Below are 25,290 nucleotides of genomic sequence, written 5' to 3'. Positions count from 1 at the left end.
GATACTAACCAAGCTAGACGTTTTCACTATAAATTTCTTCACCACTCTTCGTAACTACATTCTATTTGTTAAACATTTACAAAACGCATCTTCCGGCTCAACTATTTTTTGTTCTTCCTCCACTAAACCAGTCGCTTGAAATGGTTCTACATAACAGGATATCCAAACTGCATCACTCGGTTGCTGATATTTCATCGGTTTAGCACTAAACTGTTCACAAACTGGCACAAGTAAACGGTTTTACGGTGCATCACTTCCCACTGCTTCCCAGCATAATCGAAAAGCTTATGCTCTCGTGCCAGCACATTCCAACTATGCCAACGATTCTCCACCGCGCTCCTGCAACCATCAGATGGGCAATAGATCTACAGGGAGCCAACTCCACCCGGAATAAAAAAAATGTAAACAATCTCGCTCAGTCCTTTCCAAGACCTGACTTTCTTTCCTTGTGCGCCACTAGGAGCAAAGGAACGAAAAATAATTTAAAATTTTTCTCGATTAAATCTACCCACCACACCTGGACCTGAGCAGAGTTTGTTCGTTTTCCGGGCGCCCGAAAAAAAGGCTTTCCATTTTCCTACCGGCTACGATCCTTTCGAATTTTTGCAATATTTCACCACTGGGATTTAAAGGTTGAAGAAGGAGAAGAAAGAGAGAGCGAGTCGTCAGCAATTTGCAAAGTTTACCTCCAGCTTGTGTTTGTGCTGTTTCGCATTTTTATTGTGTACTGTTTTTAAAATTCAATTTGCCCTCTCCAGCGGCGCGGCCCCCGCGCGCTTTAACTGAGTCCTGGTGTTGGAACGAGAAACGACGATGTCCGAATGAAGTATAATGCGTCTGCAGGAATTTGTGACCTAGGCGGAACTTGAAATGATGGCTTCAGCGAACTGCAGGTTGTACCTCAAAAGGAAACAGGTAAGCGTTTCGAAATTTAATTGGATTTTAAATGGGAAAAAATCTATATCGATACTATTTTCAGTTTGGCGGTTCCTTAATTCAGATTAGAATTGTTGAAGTGAAAAGACTTAAAAAATGCTTTACCTAATATGAGCTGGTTTTCAAAGTTCTGCCCGGAAAATTCATACATAGAACTTATCAGTATTATTATTGTCATAAGTACTAAGTTTATTAAATTATTTCCAATATATCCATTTAGTGGTATTCAAAAATCTGTTAAATTTGAGAAGCAACCCACGAACGGTGTAAAGGGTGTTTCAAAAAAAAAAATTAACACACTCATATTCGTCTTTATCTTTTGAACGCAGTGTGAGAAAATGTCGAAAAAGGTAAAACTTCATTCTAGAGCACATTTGGAAGAAACAATTGCCGTTATTTCTCATTTTTGCAGATGCTCAATATATAACCGATCCCTACTTGTATTAAAAAGCAAACAACTAGTCATTGATGATGTTCCGCAAGCACAGAAGTTGGTGAGATTATATGAATCTAATAAGTTTCAAGAACAAAAATGAAAATTGAAAAACAACAACAACTTTAAAATTATTTTGATTTCTTCCAAATAGAATTCAAGATAATCTTGCCACAATTCACAAAAAAGTTTAAACAGATAAAAAAAAGTTCAAATAGAACAAGATTTCGTTGCAATTCCAAACACCAAAACTAAACGACCTCAAATCATGCTGCAAATATATGTTGTAATGGAATTCAAAATTACTCCAAAACTTTCGTTACAAAATTATGCTGATGCTGAAATTAGGCAATTCGAAATATTGTATTACATTTCTAACACATGATAGATGATTCAATGCACAAATGCAATCTTTGTTTACATTCGAACAACTCTTCGGATTTTGTGAAAACTACACGCTTGTTTTTCCTTCATTGAAATCTCCAACCTGCTGACCACACCCAGTATCGCAAAATAATAACTCTGGTTCCCACTGCTAGAACTTTTCACACTACAACTGCGGAACACGCCCGTTATTTTCCGTGAAAAAAAACCATCCCCAACATAGGCTATCGTCATCCAGTTGCAAACTCACCCCGACAATAATGGCCTCCACCCATCGATGCACACAGCTCTTCTATCCTAACATTTTTGTTTTTTTTTTCTCGCTGTGCCCTAAAATATCCGTCGAACACGCACAGAGCTAAACAATATTACGAACGAATCGGAAATACCCATCCTGAGTGAAACCTGCTTCGATGATTCGTGGAACGTCACAATGCAGTACTGCGAAAGTTGTAAAAAAAACAGCGCCCGGAAATTTTCCACCCATTTTCCCCTTCTGCAAGCTTTTTCATGCTATTATATAGCCCAACACATTTTTTCCTTACCCTCGGCATTTATTTACCCTTCAACCGCATCCTGGATACACAGAGAATTTTTTCCCCTCGACCGTTTGTGGCTACTTTTACTCTGTTTTTTTTTTTTCAATTGTGCGCGGGAGTGAGAGGGAGAGAAGCGGATCCTCACGCGTCCCACCAAATCCGCCATCCACGGACATCGTGCATACGCAATGCGCGGGATAAAATTTTCCACCCGACCCGGGAGAGACGGGAAAAGCTTTCGAAGTTCGATCGTGCTCCCCTTGCAACGAAACCGAGCAGAAGGTGTACGATCTGCATTTCATATATGGATAGGCTTGGATTAGTATGGTGGTGTCCTGTTGTGATACGCATAAAGAATCCACGAGGTTGATCGGATTGCCCCCGCCAAGGGCGCCAACCTTAGATGGGAGCTGAAATATTGATCTACTTTATAAAATCAGTGAGGGAAAAACAATAAAGTATGTCTGGTTAAGTGTTTCCATTCTCGTATTCATGCACACAAATCGTATAAATTTAAATTGACTTAAGTGAGGATCAAAAGGACATAGTTTTACATTAGATTTTAATTTTACATGACGTTGAATCTCGTAAATCACGCAATTGTTCACCACAATGACGTTTGTTTTAAATGTTGAGGAGTGCAATTTAATGACACTGCGCATGTAAAATACACGTATGATGTAAAATTAAACAGAGCACGATTATATCTGGTCATTTCGCAAATTACGATTTATTAAATTATATCGAGTTTGGGATTATGTCAAAGACAAAATTCGTACCAAATTTGTGTATAGAAATACAAGTGGAACAGATATGTGGTAATGGACAGTAAAGCAAGCCAGCTCCTTAAAACTATTGCAAAGATCATGGAATAAGGCAGATCAATTATCATCGAGAGGACAAGCTCATGTCGTACTGTGAGAACCGGAATCAGGAATCAGAATATATTGGATCAAATGGTACGTTCCCCCGTGTGTAATCGGGAATTTGTACCTTACCGTGTCTACGCATCAATTCCCTGATCGGAAGAAGAAGAAGAAGGAGGGAGGAGGTAGAATTGGAAGGATGGGAAGAATAACAGCACAAAAACAAACAGCAGGTAAGTTAAACTAACAAGTAGTTCAAATCGCCTGCGAGAAAGCCTATAGCTCTGTACCGCATTGGATAATGAACTCTGTATCATAGTTTCAGTTGTCCTAACACGGTGTCGTCTATGAAAGAACGGCCAAAAACTCGAAATCGCAATTGCGCTACTGCTTGGCAGGATGAGGCTCCGTATTCGAACTCACATGAAAATGACTCAGGGCACTGAATAGTTGCCATGTAACTCGAGCATCGTTATTCGTTTGATAAGGTTCAGTATGATGCTGGACAAAAAAAAACGAAAACTGCGCTGAGCACACCAAATTGTGTTCGTGATATAGTTTATAGAACATGTTTCGTCAGATCAGGACGTTCAAATGGATCCTATCCAATTGAATTAACCGTGCCCGAAACCAACCGCGCGCAGCGGTGGCTGGATGATAATAGCTAGGGATTTTGTCTTTATTTGTGGCACAATACATACATGTCCTACAGATAATATTTATAGCAAAACGGAAAGCTTCGACCATAAAATAAGGTTGAGCGGCAATAGAACAAGATAGCGGGAATCAGTGACATTTGTAGGATCCAGTCCATATTGTCACGTCACTGCAAGTAAAGAAAAACCGATAACAGATCGCGATAAGGCGAAGATAATTTACGAGTACTATGATAAAACTGCTGACACATTGAACATGAGTCACATTACTCCACATGTCAAATTCAAAAGTAAGTTCTCAAATAAAATATCACGATAACGTGAACAAAAATTACGAAAATCATGGCTAAGATCCTGAAATCAGGAACATTAATCACACAACTCGTGAAGAAAATATAAAAGAAATTATGGGCATAAATAAGCATAAATCTTTTCTCGTGATTAAAATATCACAACAACGCGAATAGATATTATGAAAATCGTGACAAAGTTCCTGAAATCATAAACATAAGTCACGTAACTCGTGATTAAATATCAAAAATCGTGACTAAGATCTTCAAATCATGAACACGAAGCACTCTAATCATAAATTCTGAGATCGTGAACATAAATACCGCTAGTCTGACAGAAAAATCCGACAGTAAACTAATGAATAAAACAGCACGGTAACGTGATGCGTAATTACACAAATCGAGAATAAGCTGCTGAAATCATGAACATCGTTTGACTGGCGGCTGTGTATTCCCAAATTATGAACAAGAATCGTAACAAAAACAAAACATGTCCAGGGAACAACAACAGGAATCCAACCAAACATTCGAGTGTAACGGCATTTGAATATTCGGGGGGAACTAGTTTTTTGGAAACACAAATAGTTTCTTGAACGCGATGTTTATTATTCATAATTTCAGATACTTGGTCACGGTTTTCGTAAATCGTTCAATCCACGAAATCGATTTTTTTTCATGAATTCGTGAATGGATTTCTATGTAAGCATTGCGTTTATTCAACCCATGACCGGGTGTCACTTCAAAAATAGACTGGAAGGACACTTGCATCTTGCATTGGCTTGCTAAAACAAACCAAATTTCACTAAGTTAGTGTCGGATTCTGATGAGACGAAATCTAAACGCAAATACCAATACTAATTTATTAATGAATTTCTTAGTTTCATGGGATAGTGGCAGGACTCAGAGAATCGCTCAAATCAGCATAGGAAAACATCAGTGCTAGAAATCTCAAACCAAATCAATGGGAAAGCGAAAAAATGGCCCATAAAATAGACATTCAAACAAATTATTGCTAATGCTCTGTTAATAAAATATCTAAATTCCTCAATCAATGCATTGTGGTGGGAAAACTGAATTTTCCTAAATGGGTACTGAGCCAAAAAAATCGAATTTTTTTTTAATCGATTTGAAGTTTATACTTTACTCAAATTTCCAACGCGACTGAGAACTAAGAAATCAACGCTTTTTCTTGAAAAGAGCGATACTAGCAGTGATACCATTCAAAGAAAATCAACAGTGAATATTTCCAGACTTGGTTTTATTTCCTATTTAAGAACTATTGAACTTTGGCGATTGTTTACTTTTTCGGTCCCACCTATCAGCATTGAAGTATCGCCCTTACGTTTGTTTACAATAACTACCGTTCTACACCACCGATTTCGTCCGTGCTTTTTCAATAGACATCATTGTTCCTATTTACAGCTGGTATCAGCTTGATAATCCTAAAAAATACGAAAAAAAAACAGTTTCGCCTCTAAACTGCTAGCAAAAAAAGTATCGCACTGTTTGTTTGCATGGAGCGTGGAGGGCGAAACTTTAAATAAACAAACAAAAATACAGTTTCGCCCGTTGTATTTTTTGCTGTAGTTTAAGAAAGCAATATCGCAGATTCCAAATTTTTATGTTAATTTGTTGCGTTTCAAATCTCTCGTTCGAATGTATGAAAAAAGCCTTATGTTTACATTTGTAAGTATCGTCCTTTTCACAAAAAAGAGTTGAAATGAAATCGCAGCTCCTGATATCACGCTATCTCTGAAGTGCATGCGTGCATAGTTCCAAATTTTACTTCGACATCGACTTTTTCTAAAGGTGACTTCCCAGTAGTATCCTTGATTTGAATTATTATCGCTAATCCTAATGCCAAAGAACAAATAAAAACCTCTCGAAAACGAACCGTTTGGGAAAATCATCATCATTACTGGAATTTTCATTTTCACGAAACTTTTCGATAACCTTCCGTCACTTGCGTTAATCAACTGGGTGCACAGTGCTCTGAAAATCTAGCGAAATCGTCTTAGGGCACCAGCGGGTCTAACTCAGAGCTATCTGCGCGGCGAGTTAAATCTGTAAAGAATACTAAAAATTAATTTCTATTCCATAATTTTCAGTTCAGCAATTCGAGCGATCGTGCTCACCGCAAGCCATGAAAAATAGACTATGTTGTGAAGCGATGGTCACTATTTATTAAAAAATCACGGTTAAATAAAAAATAAAACTATTTAAAAATTTCAAATTGTTTATAATTTTCACAAACTTATTAGGAAAAATTGTTTAATAAGCTTTCGTAATATTGTGTAGGAAAAAAGCTGAAAATTTCAGTATTTTCTCTATCTGCAACATATAAACCCTTAAGTATACCAATTAATTGGTATACGAATTGGAATAGGTTCGTCAAATTTTGGAAGAAGTCTATAAAATAACCCCTTGAAAGCTACCTAAAAATTGTTGTAGTTCGATGCAATAAAAAATCCCCAAAAATGAAATGTACCTATTAATGTGAAACACAATGAATAATACATACAATAAAGACCCAGTTTTATCAATCTCATGGTGTATTTTCGGCTGACAAAATGGGGACATTGACTAAATCGGGCAATTTTTTTCTTTATAATAAACTGAAGCTGTTAAAATATTCTTCCCGTCCCTTGATGTAGTCTGATAACTATTTCTGATTATGATGAACTTTTTATTTTTGCATATTTCCATCTTCATGATAAGGAAAACATGCGCAAGAAAGGATTTACTCGAATTCAGTTTTGTTCGTCTGCTAGAGCCCATCAAACATACGTTCATATATGACTGATAAAATCGGGGTTTCAATGTATTATAATAGATAATCAGCATTCGAAGAAGTTTCTTGTGAACGAGTGTAGAACGACTTTGTTTCTACTTACTTGAAGCGGCGTAGCCAGAAATTCGGTTTGGTGAAAATCGATCATACTGTCCAAACGGCATAATTCCGAAACCGTAATTTTTGAAGTTTTAAAATTATGCAGAATTAATTTTTCAGAAAATAGTAACAGAGCTCGTGTCTTTAGCGAATTTGTTGCGGCTTTATTGTAGTCCTGAGAAAATTCACCATAAATACTTCTTGGACGATATACCGTCAAAATTATTTTATCAAATGATGCGCTGTTTAACGTTTGTAAAACTCATCGAAGATACTAAACCTCCGAAATTGGTGGTTTCAAAATGATGTTATCTTGACCTTAAATTACTGTTTTTGAACATTTGACCTATACATATAATTGGTCATACAACAAAAATCAAATGCTCATCAAAATCGATCAGAACCTGCTAGAATAGAATGGAAATCGTCATTTTTCATAAATTTCTCTCTACATTCGGAAAGTGTTATCCTCGTTATTAATCATATTACGTTTTCGTCTCAACTCGACGCATTCCCCAAAAAACCTGCCTTAATCCACCTAGTGGTGCAATTGTGCTTTTCTCATTTGTCCAGACTACGATTCCATGGCTGGTTATGTTCAATACAATGGTGGAAATGAATATTACATGTTCAGTACGATATGCACATACATACAATGGATCGACATCCACGACCTAGAGGTACTATGTGATACTGAAACATCGCTTGACCGCCGTTGGTTTCAAGCGATGTTTCAGTATCACATAGTACGATCCGGGAGGTCCGGGTCCTGCCGAAAATTTTCAACGTGTTAAGAAATTTTAAACTAGTTTTAATTTTAAAGTAGCAACCCTTCACTGCATACTCCCTCCGGGCCGGTATGATTGACGATTTTTAGAGTGATTGCATAACCTTTCTATATGAGAAAGGCAAAAATGTACCAAAGTCCAAAAAAGTCAATTTTTGTCAAACATCTCAATGTTTCATGCATTTTAAAGTCATTTGGCATCAAAAATACAAATTTGATTTTGAAAATTTTTCATTTCAGTTTATATGGGAATTTGCTGTGTGATTGCACTCTTCAACTCGTAACCCCGGAACCGGAAGTCCAATCAATAAAAAATTCAATAGCAGCCGATGGGAAGGTTGTACCTTTCATTTGAGACTTACTTTGTGCAAATCGGTCCAGCCATCTCTGAGAAACAGAGGTCACATTTTTTCCACATACACACATACACACACATATATACATACACACACAGACATTTTCCGATCTCGACGAACTGAGTCGATTGGCATATGATACTCGGCCCTCCGGGTCGGGATTAAATTGACGAATTAAGTGAATAAGAAAGGCAAAAATATTTTTAGCAAATGTTGAAAGTTATGCATTTTTTGGTGAGCAGTTCTATGTTTCATAGACATTAAATCAATTTTAACTTCGCTTACTATTAAATAAAGACCCTTATTACAGTACATCTCTACAAAAAACGAGATCAATTTGAAAATAAATCTGAGCATTATGATTGATTACAGAACTCTGGAATTTTCTATATACATATGAACATTTTTGCACTGATAAGTTATCAAGTTCCTTCCAGGCAACTTGGAAGTGTTCAGTGATTATTTCTAGTGGTTGCAGATAGAAAAATGAAATACAAAATTTGATTTATCGAAATAATGTTTAGCTTATTTCAATGGATTATTACTATATTGAGCAATAAATAGGCGACAAAGAGTAATCCACAAACAACAAGCCATAACTTTTAAAGCATTCAAAATAGATATTTGAAGTCTTCAGTAAAATTATTCGCAAAAGTAAGAGCTACAAATTTGCTGAAGGCATCATTTCGATATAATCACTTCCAAGAAAATTTGTGAAAATATCTCACTTATAGGGGGATTAATCAGCAAAAGAACAATACCAAAAGAAAGGGCATATTACCTCCATTAAATTCTCCGAAGATACTATTGACCTAAAATAAGCCGTTTTGGCGTTAATAATAGATTACATGTTTTTGGTCATATTTCTGGCAATGGGAAATGATAAAAATCTTTCGTCCGCATTTAATGTTAAATAGCTATTTTGATAATAGTCCGATTTCAACAATCTATAGCTTGTTCAAAAGGTATTCGTTAAAGCTGTCTAAAACCATATAAATTGTTTATCTATGTTGTCAATTTCGGCAGATAATTTAAAAAAACTGCAAAAAATGCCATTTTTACGCATTCAAACATTCATATCTTGGAAAATAAACATCAGAATCAAAAACAAATTAATAGTGTTCTTACTGTTTTTTAGTTCTTTCATTTAAAATTGGTTTGGATAAGATCGGTTCAGCCATTGCTGAGAAACACGAATGAGAATTTGTCCGTTACATACACACACACAGACATTGTCCCAAATCGTCGAGCTGAGTCGAGTGGTATATAAGACTCGGCCCTCCGGGCCTCGGAAAAAATCTTAAAAGTTTGAGCGAATTCTATACATTTCTTTTATAAGAAATGTAAAAAGATCACCATTGTCAAGTAATAAAGTATTTGCTTCACAGAGAGCCATTGTAATTCTATTTTGCAATGGCTGTAACCTCAATATTTGTGTTTGATTGGTAAGAAGAAAAAAACGGACGGGCAGAAGTCAATATGTGGTGAAATAATAGATTTATACAATATAGTTTTCCTACTAATTGTTAAATCATTTTTATGACGACACAATATACCATACTCTTCAGCAATCTTTTTGATGACATTGTCAATGTGAGACTTGAATATTAACTTGTCATCAATGATTGTTCCAAGATATTTTAATTCACTAACACGATCAATGGTCTCACCATTTATTTCAACTTTAACGTCAGGCCTAGTATTAGCCGAAGAGATAATCATGTATTTAGTTTTAGCAACATATAACTGTAGTTGTTTAAATTTTAACCAACGAGCAAGGGAATGCAAATCTCTGTTAAATGTGCCACGGCTTCATCTATATCCTTAGCTGCAATGAACAGAACAGTGTCGTCAACATACAAATGTAAGTCACAAAATCGTAAAAAAAATAGGACCTAAGACACTACTTAGCGGCGCTCCAAGAGGATTGCCGAGAGGACTAGTTACAAAGTCGTCAAAACTAGTTTTCTGAGTTCTATCACATACATAGTTTTCAAACCACTTACGTGCCAAATCGCTTTGAAGTTCGCAAAATAAAGCTCTCGAAAGCGCGTTTCAGATACAAAAATACACCAAAATAGCCTCTTTAACCTCGATTTTATCTTTCCATTTTGCTAACACTACATTCAAAGCGGTTTCGCAAGAGTGTCCCTCTCGGTATCCCGATTGATCCGGAATAAGCAAATCATTACTATTAAAATAACTCATCATCACTCTAAAAATCGACTTCTTAACCGAGGCCCGAGGAGATCGGAAAATGCTTATGTGCGTGTACGCTTGTGTCATTTAAACTCACACAATTTTCTCACAGATGGCTGAACAGATATACACAAACTTAGTTTGAAGTGAAAGGTATAACAATCCCATAAGCTGCAATGGAATTTTTAAGTGTTCGGACTTCCGGTTCCGAAGTTACGGGCCCATATAAACTGGTACCACCATGATGTCTAAATGATGTAATACACATTAAAATGAGTGCAACATTACTTAGATTTGCAGGTCCAGATCACTAATAATCAATCAAAGTAGCTTTCACCACATTGGCCAACTACGAGGGTACATGATACCCCCGGAGAACTCATCAAGTTCCTAAGCTAGTATCGCACATATTCCTCAGTGAATTCTTGACCGATTTTTACGAACTTGTTTTCAAATGAAAGATACAGTAATCCCATTGATTGCTGATGAATTTCATTTGGTTCTGACTCTTGGTTCCGGAGCTGCAGGTTGGTTAGTAAGGTCACACTGAAATTTCCCATATAAACCGTTACAATGCTAATACCTCCGAGCCTAAAACTAATGAAAAGATCTCCAAATTACTACGATTCGCAGGTCTAGGTCACTAATTGCCAATCAAACATTCTTTAAATATATTGTCAACTATTGACAATTCCAGAAGTCCTGGATTTAGGGCATATTCCATAATTAAAGTCACATCGGTTCTTCGGTGATGACTGAATCGATTTTCTCAAACCGAGTCTCAAATGGAAGGTATAATATGTAGTAGAGTATTGCAAGAAAACAGTTTTGAAGAATTTATCGCTGAGTTTACTTTAGTAAATTAAACTGTGTGTCTTACCACAAAGAACAGACTTCCATTTTCGAACAAATAAATTTATAATAGTTGTGTAAATATTTGAACGAATAATCGCAAAAACGCTAGCGCCGCCATACCAGCCTATCCCAACTAGAGGCATAACTAAATCGGCCATTTTGAAATTGTCAGTGAGATAGTAAGAGCTCTCCTGCCCTACCTCAACAGTGCTGCTGGATTTGTCTGTATATTTGATATAAATTGAAGGGCAGCCAAGAACGTAAATTGTAAAAATTTATACTAGAAATAAAATATCCAAATTTTGCTTCTACGTGTAAGTTATTTTAATGTCAAAGATCAAAAATAATTATAAACTACGTGTCTTCCCTTTTATACAGACCAAAAATCTTATATCCTTGACAAGAAAAATTGTTATATTACACAACACTGTTTGTGTTTACATTCAACGTGCGTGCGAGGAGATTCTCAAAAGAAAGGACGCGCTGTAAAATTTTCCAAGACATGAAGCGGAAATAATTTTTTTTTATACTAAAAATCGATAGAGAAGTCAAAAATTTCAATATGTAAATGTAGTGCCAAATGTTGCATGCATAAAAGTTAACAGTTAAGTTAACAAATTAAACAGTAAAAATTGAAAGTTATGCGTGTCAAAATCCGCTCATCAGCGGTAAAGGATGTTAAAGTAAAATATCCGGGTTAATTATTGCATGACAGTTTTACCTGACAGAATATATTCTTACTTGTCGGATTATCGGGGACGATTTTGCTAGATATTTGATACCAGCAATGTCTTATAATTATGAACTAATGTGTTGATTAACAGTGCATTTTACAGGACTTCGACACCACGTGCCGCTAGTGATGTTAGAAAGAGTTGTGACAAGTTTTGATTTCGAGTTGCCCTTCTCTTCTCTGACTTCAGCCAATGAAGTTATTGGATGAAAGTATCAATCGCGAATGATGAGACCAAATGCTATTTTCAATCAAAATAGATTCGAATAACTTTCGCTGAGTCAAACAAATGGGAAATTCAACTTTGCTTGAGTTTACTATTGTACCTTTTGTGTGAAAATTGGTTTAATCCTAACTTTCGCTTTTGAGAGAAATTGGGCATCGCAAGTAAAAATGTGAAATCATTAGAAATAGAATATTAAGTTCTTAAACAAAATGTAGTATCAAGTCATCATTTAGTAAAACTGACACTTTTTTGTTTATTCCTAGTTTTTAGTTTGCCAAAACCAAACCAAAATTAGGCACAATCTCTATGTAAACTCTATTTCATAAGCTGCTCTGCTGGCAGCAAGCTTTCCAGAAAATTGTTCATTAAATTGGGGGGCCCTGGCATTGCATAATTCTGATATAACTCCCAGCCCCTGCACGATCTACTCATCAAGAAACGACTACAACCTCACACATTCCGGATGACTTTTAAACTGCAAGCAGCTTAGAATGTTACTCTTCATTTCAATGTAAATAACACCTGGCCCACGTGTTGAAACTCTTGCACGTGCTTACACCCTAAACTCAGCTTATCGGAACAAGCTTTCCCTTTCGTTCGACAAACGGCCGGAAGATTTTTGGCAAAGAGAAAACTCTGTGCACCCCTTGCCCATTACCAGTAAAACATCATACATACCTAGCATACAACAAGCACTCCCCAAACCGAATGTCGAACTTTCTGTTAGACCACCCGTGTTGCATCTGGCCACCCCAGTTATTGCCATCTACCCAACCAGCATGCTTCAAGCGAAGGCAGGCGGCTACCCATTATACTCAGACAGGCAGGCGAATCACTCCAATCGAGTGGGCCAACAGTTGCAGTCCTATAGGTACATCGTATTGAGCTGGCGATGAAACAGACTGTCAGCAGAGTCAACGCACGAAAGTAGGACAAACTCGGAACCGGATGACACAGCGTAAAGGTCAAGTGGGTAGGAAGCAAAAGTCTCCCTGGAATCGGAATTGGCAGCTCCTTGGTAAGACTCGACTGGCACACTTCCTCGAGACATTGAACGGGGTTCGGTTTCGGCACCGTTGCGTGTCTTTCGGGCTTTCAACCTCCTAGTAAGAAGAAATCGAAAGGATTTGCGTTTTCGGTCTTTTTGCTTCGCCGCGTTCGGTGCAGGAACTATCCTTACCAGACGGAAAGGCTTTTTAAACAACTTTTTCCTGCGGAATTTTTTAAACAACTTTTTTAAACAACTTTCATTATGAAGTTCGCTTCCCTTAAAATAATAATAAATGATAGTGGGAACCGAAACCTACATATGTATGCATATGTGCGCGGATATGCCCGACGGGTCCTTAAGGACAGAAGAGCAAGGTGCAAAACGTAGTGGTTATGAGATGCATGCGATGTATGGAGATAGCAGAGCAATCAAACACACATCGCGAGGGATCTGAGTATGCGAGATATTGGCGATGTGTGTGAGTGAGGGTGGAAAATGTGTTGCATTTCTCCGCCACCTTTTCGCAATAGCATTTCTCTCTCTCTCACTTTTTGTGTGATGGGATAATACCGATGACTTGGTCAGAGCGCAACGAATTTAACGGTCATTTGCATTGCAGTTACGGTTGAATCGCTAGCATCGCCTGGAACAGGTAGATTTCGAAGAATTTTATGAATTCAACAATTAGGAATTCGAGTACTACAACAATATTGAGTGTCGAAAATCAATCACTAGACTCAATTAACTGTTGGGATAGTATTTCTTAGCATGTGATGCAAGTTACGTCCTCTCATTTATACATTGGCAGCTTGGTGTACATTGGTTCAAAAGACGTCGCGAGTTCATTCTCTGTTTTCGATTCTTGTCGCAGCGCGAAAAATGTTTCGTTTAGGGAGCGAGTGCGGCACGAACCACAATAGGTAGCAAATAAAAATGTATATCGAAGAGGGTTTTCCATTTTTAATGGTTAACATTTTTTCTGGCTCGGAAATTTTAAATAATGTACCAGATCCAACCCATTTACCACTCAAGAACAACTAAATAACATCACCGCCCACTAGCGACCAGCGACAAAATTTTCACCCATTCAAGGCTAGAACCTTCCCCATTTGGGTTATTTCTACCGAAAAAAGCATCCCCCGTCCCACGCCGAGAAAGCACCATACAACATTTATCACTTTGGCAGCCGAATTCTTCTTGTGCCGGTCGATGTTTTGCTTTTTCATCTCGACTCCTTGATCCAGAGTCAACAGACGAATCCGTCCTGCTAGGTCTGTGAGTGTGTGCGGTTGATTGTCACGACTCTTCCCATTTATCTCATCCCAGCAGGTGTTGAAGTGATGAAAAACACAAACGCCAGCATCGAACCTACGATCCCAGCCGGGGAAGAAGACTTGAACCCTTTAAAGTATTCGAGACGTTTTTTCGGAGCTTTTCTCAGGGAACGATGGTGGCGCATAAGCCCAGGGGGTAAAGGGATCTCACTAAGTTATTGATGTCTTGTGAGTTAGCCGGTTTCTTGTGTTAAATTTCAATATTTGTGTTCGTATTGTTAGGATTTTTTCCTCTGATCCCATGTATCTTTTGAAAGAGAACTCGTGTGTAACAGTAATGCGTGTAAAAGATGGCACCATTTTCGGAATAATGTTTTTTATTGCCCCTCTTCACTTAATCATTTAACCGTATTGTGTTTAAAGGAAAACAAAAATACATTTTATAATCAGCTCAATATAGCCGAAGAGACAGATAATCATTTGTTTGTCTCGCTTCGAAAAAAAAAATGCTGTGGGGCGTTGGGAGTAACATGATCAAAAACTAGGGGAGTGTCCCCGGTTGTGGGCCAGTTTTTGTTTTTTGTCCGTAAAATGTGTTTTGAACAATTGAATCGATGAACCGTTCAAAAGGTGTGGAATCAGAAATCAGAATATATTGGCTCAAATGGAACATTCCCCGTGCGTAGTCGGGTATTTGTGCCTTGTCGTGTCTTCTTATCATTTCCTGCGCGGAAGGAATTGTGAAGGAGGAGGAACAGCAGGTAGTTCAAATCGCCTGCGAGTAAGCCTAAATTTCTTTACCTCACTAGTATGTCTCTGAGTTTCCGTCGTCCAAACACGATGTAGTCTATGGAAGACCGAAAGCTCGAAATCGCAATTGCGTTACTGCTGGGCAGTTGCATATCAGATGATATTAGGTTCAGTTGGATTCACAAAGATCACATGAAAATACTCAGCGCGTAGGAGATTTTTCGAAATCACTGGGCACGGTTGTTCTAGAAGCGCTTGTGTTTCGCGATACGTTTGTAAATTTCTCCAATATTTGCGTTGCTCGGACGAGGCCCAGGGCCGAATTTTTTTTCTATTACCAATTCAGGACCATCGAAGTTAATCGCTGCACCTACTCTGGCCAATTCGTCAGCCCATTCATTTCTAGTAATACCGGAATGACCGGGCACCCAGACAAGGTAGATAGTGTTGACAATACTTAGTTCTTCGATTTGGGTTCGACACGCGATCAACAGATTGCACCGTGAGTTGTCTGAGCTAAGGGCCTTGATTGCAGCCTGACGAGCGGAGCAGAAGTTTATAACTTAGCCGGACAAGCTCTGTTGAAGGGCCGATTGTACCGCGCGCATAATCGCGAAAATTTCTGCTTGGAAAAAATACATAGCTACCGTAAACCGGGGTGACTTTGATCACTCGAAACTTTTTTTGTAGATCGCCTATTAAACCAGAATAGTTTACCGAATCATTTTAATTTGAAATGATTTTTACTCTAAACCTATAAAATACTGATCTGTTACACTTTTTGAGTATATTGTTCGGTTTTTGGGTACAAAAACTACAAAAAAAACCAAGCTTCGTAAGGTGTCTATTTTTTATAAAACAAATAAATCTCAGATTTGAACAAGAGTAATAAATTAGAAGCGAGTTTTAGAGTGGGATGTGCCAAATTTACTTTCAAGAGTTTGTTTATTTTAAATAAAAAAATTGTGAAACTAGTTGGCAATTATTTCAAATTATTTTAAGCTGAAATTCGCCATATTTTTTTAAATTGTTCAATATTTCAACGTGTTGAAATGGATGGAACTTTTTGTACATTGATAAAGCACTGAAATAAAACAATTTTATAAGTTTTAAAGATTTTCAGAATTTTTTATTCTAGTTGGACACAAATTTTACGAATTGTGGTTACTCGATTTTACAGTACATTGAAATACTTTGTATAATACTAATTAACATCTATTTAACGATGAGAATCTTTCCAGAATTAGCTTACACGAACATTTGAATGAAAAACCTTGACATCAATAACTTAATGTGGGTGAACATGCAGGTTATCAAAGTCACCGCGGAATACGAAAACGGACTTCAACTTGAAATCATTTTTGGAAAATTAGCTGTAAGCGGACAATTTTAGGTAAAACCATCCAATCTTATTTTCCATACATCAGTACATGGTTTAAAAATATTAAGCTTGAAAAAAATGTGTTGCGTCTAAAAATATGTAATCATTAATGCGAAAAGTGATCAATGTCACCCCGGTTTACGGTACCTAGCGAGTGAGACTGTTCCGTTCTCATTTCACGACAGTAGACACCAGCACCAGCACGTCCCTCCACCAGCGAACCGTCAGTGTAACAGGCCCCTTGCATTTGTGGTTGTCTCTCCATATAGCCAGACAATCACTCCTTTCGAGAGGGCATTTTCACATGGAAAGTCTTGTAAGAAAAACTACATTTCAGTGTAATATAGCTGTGAGCAAGAATATCTTCACCCGATGTAACCATATGTGACCACAATCGTGCATGACTGGTAGCAAGATCAACATAGTTACTGTTTCAAAGCCCAGTAACCTGCAGTCTGTATGTACATGATAGTGCTCCTTGTTTGAGGTGTATGTTTTATGGTTTGATATTTAGAAGGGCCTCAAGGGCAGCAGTCGGAGTTGTGGTGAAAGCACCAGTCAACGCCATTAGCGTCATTCTTTGCAGATGGTTTAGTTTTAACTGGACCATCATCAAATATCCCCTCTGTCACTACAAAAGACATCCGTATGACAGTATTGGACGTTCAATTGTCGTATAAATCCAATGGATGTAGTAGGTTTATGACCCAAAGTCTTTCCAAAAGTTCGTCTGCACTGCCCGAAGGCCATGTACGCTTTCATGACTCTGGACTAAATGTGAGCAGACCAATTCAGTTTGGAATCCAATATAACTCGAACGTATTTGACTTGATCTGTCCACAGTAGCTCAGAATTAAAGAAGTGCAATGGATGAACGCCGGTTGTTGTTCGCTTCTTCCGCGTCTCTGCTTGTCTTAGTGATGAGTAAAAAAATGCGCTTGCTAAGCATTGCGTTTATCTAACCAGAGATACATGCAGATACCCCATGACAGCGCGTCGTTTCCACAATAGACTGGAAGGACACATTATCGATAGCACCCTTAATACCTAGGAATACACCCAAGCTAGATCTCTTGAGCGAGAAAGTCTTCTCAATAGCGTAAACAACATCGTGAAGCAGATTGATCGTGGATTTCCCACACTGATATGCATGTTGCAATTTAGACAAATAAATCCTTTACATAAGAGCCATATTTGATTTTTAAGTAGTTCATCTGAAAATCTTTCGATGCAGCGGTCCTGAACAAGGGATCACCCCTTGTTGGAACTTCCGTAGCGACTGTGATGATGCATAACCGATTAGACCGGCAACAATTTTGACTTTTTCGGAACACTGTTAAATTAAACGGTAATTGGCTTCACATAGCATTTATCAAATATGAGCTTTTCCCGAAAACTTTAGTTGACTTACTAGAGTTTTGAAGTTTGTACGTGAAAATATATGAAAAACAAACAATAGAAACAATTAATTCAGTACAAAATGCCAGTGTCATCTTGTGCATCCCAAAATCTGGAGATGTATAGCTTAAGGTGTAAGGGTCAACATTGCCGAAGACTGAAAATTGATCCGATTTTGCAGAAAAAAGATTTGTTATATAAACTTATGTGTTGCCTCTCTTTCTCCCACATGCTTAGAATAGGAATTTTCAGAAAAATCAGTTGGTCTTCAAAAATAAATAACTTTATCAGGGAATCAACAAAGCTGTTCGTTATAATATAAGCTACGCGACCATAAGTTTTGAGGTATGCAGAGTTACTGTGGAATTTTTAATAGAATTTTAAATTTTTATTTCCGAGTTTCCACATATATTACTATAGGAACTTGAAACCCTTGTGAGTAATCTAGAGATATCGTAAAAAGCTTATATTTGGCATATTATCTGTGCATCCAATTACCAGATTTTTGGCGCCCAGCGAAAAATGCCGGAAGACACACTGATAGAATATATTCGTAAATCGCCAGGAATTTGTTTCATACAGACAATTTTCATAAAATATACGAATTTTTTCGTACATATGATGAATCGTTCGTAGTTCTATTGAAACATTTTTATTTTTTGTTACGAATCTTTCGTGAATACCACGAAACGACTTTCGTTGGCTTATTACGAAACAGCTTCATTCGGCAAACGAATTGTTCGCTGCTATATACGAACATCTTTGTAATATTTACGAGTACTATTCGTCAAACCGTCAACGTCAAAAAGCTTCAATAGAGGTAGAATACGTCAACAACTCATCACGACGGTCTCAGTCTGACTATTTAGTAGCCGTATCCGTGCCCACCGGTTTCAGGAAGATTTCCTGAACCTCTTTCGTTTCCAGTAGATCCAGAATCCGGAGCTGTATCAAACATATTCGTTACTGCACCTATCCACCGCCTTCTATCCATCCTTCTCCCGGCGGCTCAAACAATCTAGTGGCTTTCACCCTTCTTCCCAACCACTTGCTGGAAGTCATCCATCTTAGTCGTTGCAATCGGTGACCCGATAAAAGCCAAATGATCGATAATGGTCGTCTCGTCACCAGAATGGTTATCCTTCACGAACAGCCTATTCTGAACGTTCAGAAATTTAACGAAGTGCAACGGAATCGGCGATCCCGACACAAGATCCTTCTGCCCCAGTACCAGATCCTGCACTGAAACTTGCGATTCGGCCATATCGAAATCGATGGTGCTTGGTTGATTGATAAAGGTTCTCACCTTTTTTCGGTCCGTGAGAGGGCGGTGCTTTGAACTTGATGGCACTGATTTTGACCAGCTGATTGAAGGTAATCGAAATGATCAACTGTTCGTCACAATCGGACACCAGATGACCACCGCTGGAACTGAGCGCATTCACCATCGGGTGGTCGTTCGATTCGTTCAAACATTCGCACTGGTTCTTCTGGATGAAGGTGTTCAAGTCCAACATTCCATGACCGTATTCTTCTCCAGATTCATACAAGCTGGCGATGTAATGTTTCTGTATTTTGGCTTCAAGTCCATTAATGTCTGCACCCTGCATCCTGTCAATCTTTGTTCTGCCTCGGTAAAAAATAAACATTGGGATGGTCGACATGCCCTGGGACGGTGCCGTTTCGGTACATCTGTCGACGTCCACCTTGATAAACACAGCCTTTGGATATTTCGCCGGAAGCTGATCGAACAAATGCGATATGTTTCGGCACGGTCCACACCAAGCTGCGGTAAAATCCACAACGACCAATTTTCCTCCTGCTGCGGCTAGTTCGGTTTGGAAGTGAGCTTCATCGGTGATTGCTTTAACAACCATGCTGTATGGTTTCTTGCGCTGCTATCGGTTAGATGAAGATTCTAGTTACAGGGCCACTATTTTACCCGGAGAAATTAACTACTTAATTAACTTTTAACGTTATGCACTTTACTCCTCACAAAATTTAATTAATCGAGAATGACGAGAGATGAACGATGAAAGATGATTACGAAAACTTTTCTTAGATGAACGAAATGAATTCGTGCGACCAACGAGATTGTTCGTAATATACACAAATGTTTATTAAAATAAGCAAAACATTTCGTTTCATTCACGAAAAATAATGTTGTTTTCAACGAAAACATTCGTGCAATGTACACTAAATAAGTAAAATTTACGAAAACTTTCGTTCATCAAGCGGCCACTTCTTCACACCACAGTAAAATCGATTTGGCCACATCGATTCTTTTTAAAATAAAAAAAATCGAAGGTGTCAAACATCGATCCCAAAAGATCGACTGAAAACAATAAGAGGCTAACAAATACGAAAACTTTTCTAAAATAAACGAAATGAATTCGTGCGACCAACGAAGTTGTTTGTAATATACGCAAACATTTATTGAAACAAACGAATCATTTTTTTCCTTCATGTACACTAGATAAGTAAAATTTATTAAAACTTGTGTTCATCAAGCGTCCATTTCATCACACCACAATCTTTCTAGTCCTCAATACAGTCGTGATTCGCTGGTTGGTCCACAGCCTTGTCCAACTAACGAATTTGATTCGCTAGTTGGACCGACTGACAAATGTCAAAAACTCTCCAAAGGAGATGTTGGCACTGTAAATGCATCTATTCACATCTCTAAATATTGTCAGATTGATTGTCAAAGTAAATTTGACACGAGATATTGACGTTCAGATGCTTTTTAGTTAGACAATGGTCCAACAAGCGGAGGTCCAACTGCAAAGCGGTCCAGTTAAAAAATGTCCAACCAGCGAATCACGACTGTACAGGTAAGCAGGTTGAAATAAAATCGATTTTGCCAGATCGATTCTTTTAGTTAGTTAAAAAAATCGTGTCGTCAAACATCGATCCTAAAATATCGATTGCAAAAATAATGAATACGAAAACTTTCCTAAGATGAACGAAATAAATTCGTGTGAGTAATGAAATCGTTCGTATTATACACAAACGTTTATTAAAATAAACGAAACATTTCGTTTCATTCACGAAAAATAGTGTCGTTATCAACGATTACATTCGTGCAGTGTACATTAAACGTGTAAAATTTACGAAAGCCTTCGTTCACTAAGCGGCCATTCTTTTTCATGAAATGAACGAAACCTACTAGTTACAATGCACGAAAGTACTTCGTTGCAGAAAACAACGAATGAATTCGTGCATTGCATGATCGATTTCATTATATTTCATTATCAGTGCACCGCAGTATACTTCCCAGGCAATTCAGCTTTCTTGCATGCTTCACTCTACTTCTCCTATTAGCAATGGCAGAGGGCAATCCTTTTTCGGCATATCCTCCACAGCGAGAGTGGCTAATGCTTTAGGATTTTTTGTGATTAGCAGGGGAAGTGAAATTTCCACTTCTATCTAAATCGACAAAACGATTTACAAACGCGAAAAATTTACAGCTTAATGAAAAAAGCTCAGAACAGAGGTGTGCTTTATGCTTTGCCAAATCAAAGTACCAAACGGCGAATGTGAATCAATTTCGGTAATCGATATCTCGATGAGTTACAAGAGGAATGTAACAGTTTATTCTTCTCATTCAAACTCAGCAGGTAGATCTGGTTTCAACGTATACTAGTGTTTCTATAAAAGCCTCTCCCAGAACAGTAAAAATCTCCGCATGAAAGCGTCACCGAAGTTGGCAACCCTATCCACTCAAAATGAAAAATCTATGTATATAAAAATCAATGTATGTTTGTATGTATGTCCGCTAACTACTTCTAAACTACAAGTCCGATCTTGATGAAATTTGGCATACGTATTCTTTCCCCCAAGAAGATGTTCATGGTATGGTTTTTTGGGTTGGGGGTACACTGAGCTTAAGGGGTGGGGGGGTTGTTTTTTAGGCAAAGAATTATTTATATCTCCATATTTATTAGTATTTGACATATGTATTTCTCCTACTGAGCCAATGGGAGTGGACCAAGAAAGGAGGGAGGGGGGAAGAGAGTTCTGAAGCAATTCTGAAGTATATTCATTCAATGTGATTATTAGCGATGAATTCAATTTTGACATAAGTATTTCTTCCACTAAGGAGATGGTCATGGGGTGGTTTTTGTGTACGATGGGGAGGGTGAGAAGTACCTAAGCCGAGGAAAAGGAGAGGGGAGGGGGGGTGCACTAAAGAACTTTTTTTAGCTATATATATATATATATATATATATATATATATATATATATATATATATATATATATATATATATATATATATATATATATATATATATATATATATATATATATATATATATATATATATATATATATATATATATATATATATATATATATATATATATATATATATATATATATATATATATATATATATATATATATATATATATATATATATATATATATATATATATATATATATATATATATATATATATATATATATATATTATATATGATTTGGCATAAGTATTTCTTCCACCAAGACGGTGGACATGATTGTTGGTTTCGGAATCTGAAGAAGAGGGAGGGTTTCTGATGCAATATCTATGAATGACTTCAAAAATCTAAAATTTTGTTGCATGTATGTTTACAAGCACATAATGAAATGGCAAGAATTTATTTGATAGAGATCTATTACGCGAATGACAATATAATACTGGTGAATTGCATAAATTTGTCGAAAATTAAATTGAAAATTTAATTGAAAATTGCACTTGCGATCGCTTCATCTGAAGTTAAATCAACATTGCTGGATTATGGACGAACAGCTCTGCCCTAAAATAGCCACTAAATCTTGCGCTTGCGGAAAACGTTACTTACAATATCAATCAAAATTCGGATGTAAGCAAAATGCTGAAAGAATGCAACACTTATATCGGACGAATTCACGATGATTCATAAAAGGAACTAATCGAATATTTGGTGGCGTGGTCCGCGATCTTCGTCAAATTTTATCCGTTAGTCGACACCTACTGATGAAATCAGTTCTTGCTTAAGGGGGTACGATTATTGTTGAAAAAAATATCGCGCTTAAAAAAAAATTGGCGATAGTGAGGCTGTTAGTCTATTCAGACAATAATGCAACATTTAAGCAATATTTTCCTTAATGTTCACCGCAAAATATTGAAAATCTTCAGGAGACACCTCGAATAAATGCGATGTACAGCATAACTCTAAATCTACTGAACCAAAATGTCATCATAACTTTGTTCACAAAAATAAGTTTCATGATTTTTTTAGCGAAAATTGCATTTTTAGCTGCAGAATGTTATGAAAAATTCAAATATCAAGAAAAAAATAAAAGCTTCGATCAATAGCTGGGGATATTGTTACCATTTGGGCCCTTTACCCCATAGACCAGTTGCAAAAAGCGAGAGCAAAACGCGAGCAAGAGAGTTTGCCATACTGCTGTTCGACTCGAACGTAGGCAGTAATAGATACGCTATAATACTGCGTATAACAGTTAGGAGGCTTAACCATACTCTCAAATATGTGTCTTGGATAATGAAAGTATATAACGTTTATTTTATATATAAATATTTCATATAATGTTTAATGTGATTAGGAGGAAAATTAAAATAAAGCACACGTAAATTATTTTTAAACGGTCTAAATAAATACTTAAGCTTTAATATGTAACACATGAACACAAAACATCAAATTACACACACGTTAGGAAAACAGGAAACGCTCGGGATTGGAAAACACTGGGAAAGCAGGAAATAAAGCCAAACGGGAGAGGAAAATTGCGAGTGAGAGGGAAGCTACTGGGTTAGGATAGAAAGAATATGCCGATCACTTTTGCTGTAGACTTCAAGAAAGGCAGACATCAAAGTTGAAAGTTTAAGTAGATAGACAGTTAGAAATATTTGAAATAGTGAAGCAAATAGAGGAGTGATAGAAAGTGAATTAACTAAATACCGAGAAGGAATCAGGTATGAAACGCAAATTAAAACATTCCCAGTAGCAAACCCATAAGATTTCCCTCCCTCGTCAATATTATCCGCTTGCAGGACCCATTATATTATATTAGATCCTAAAGCCATCGGAGTGGCTTATAGTCCGAAGCGTGGTGTCCCTTGAACGGCCCGTCATTGATAGTGGCACCAGCATCGCTAAAAGCCCGTCAAAAGTTCCCATGAGCACACTGAACCAGCCACGAGGTTCCATCGAGACCTCCGGGTCATCAGCAGGTAGCTGAGTCCAGCCAGAGTGCCCTTGAATCGCCGGCCTGTCGCCGAAGATCAACCGCAGTGATCGCCTATCGACGCACTCGCCAGAAAGTGGCATCGCTGGTCGCATCGGACCCCGCCACCCAACAGCCCACGTGTACCATCGCCACACCAATAGCAGACCATCGCAGCAGCATCCCGTCGTCGTAGCCATCGCAACAGGAGCCGACCGTTTCCCGCTTCGTTCCGGCGTTCGCCGGCCGGCCTTGTATACACCTACACTCACACACAAAAATTGTAAGTTACAATAAATAATTAAAAAAAAAGTGAAAAGACCGTGTTTGTCTTCCGATTGGATAGAGTGACATTGAGCCGACCCTGAAGCCTCCGTGCCTCAAGCTCGAGCTAGCCAAGAAAAGAGGCCTTCGGAGCCCACCCCAAACGGTCCCCGTGGCTTGACCAGGGACTAGGGGCAATATAGGCCGCGACCCTTCTGGTTCGGCAAGTAACAATATGTAGAAGAGCTGTGCAAACCTTGAAAACGATTGGTCCAATATATTTTGATTTATGATGTACACCACGAAGCAAGTTTTCAACGAGATGCCTCTAGAGATTCTCTGTCACTGGCTCAATTTTCAGTATTCTGGTATGATATTTGAAGAAATATTGTTCAATTTTGCAGTTATTATATGGAAAGTGAATGAATATACTAACACGCTCTGTATCGTCAAAATATTTTTTTAAATGTGCCATTTTTTATGAATTAACTTTACCCACGTCCACCAACACTCCGTTATGTCTTCGTATCATTGGAAATATGTTTCGAAAACAGAACTTTTCACTATATGTGCATACTTTTATTGAATGATTCTTATAGTCATCTTCGCAGGGTAATTCGCCAAAAAAGTTAGATATACGGGTTGGGAAAATGTTAATCGATGCAACAATAACTTGCACCACATTTCCACATGATTTTGTAAAATAATACAATCTGTTGAAGAATTAATCGATTGCGTATATTGACTTCAATTTCATACACTACTCCATCCAATATAAAATCGATGGTAATTCTGTTACACATATAAATCTATGGATTATCGAGTTGAATTATTTAATTCAGTCGATCCATCATGCTTTCAAGAGTA

The 25,290-nt window shown here is 37.5% G+C and overlaps 1 protein-coding gene and 1 pseudogene across 4 annotated transcripts in view; both read right to left on the bottom strand.

The window, feature by feature from the left end:
• The window catches only part of LOC131678826 (uncharacterized), a 132,991-nt gene that overhangs the window by 13,741 nt on the left and 93,960 nt on the right, over positions 1-25,290 (bottom strand). The window lies entirely within an intron of this gene.
• Positions 18,963-19,963, bottom strand: LOC131678828 (thioredoxin-like protein 1; annotated as a pseudogene).

Source organism: Topomyia yanbarensis, chromosome 2, assembly GCF_030247195.1.
Source record: "Topomyia yanbarensis strain Yona2022 chromosome 2, ASM3024719v1, whole genome shotgun sequence".
NCBI classification, from domain to species: domain Eukaryota; kingdom Metazoa; phylum Arthropoda; class Insecta; order Diptera; family Culicidae; genus Topomyia; species Topomyia yanbarensis.
Note: the sequence above shows the minus strand (reverse complement) of the source record. Positions and strands in the feature narration are given on the sequence as shown.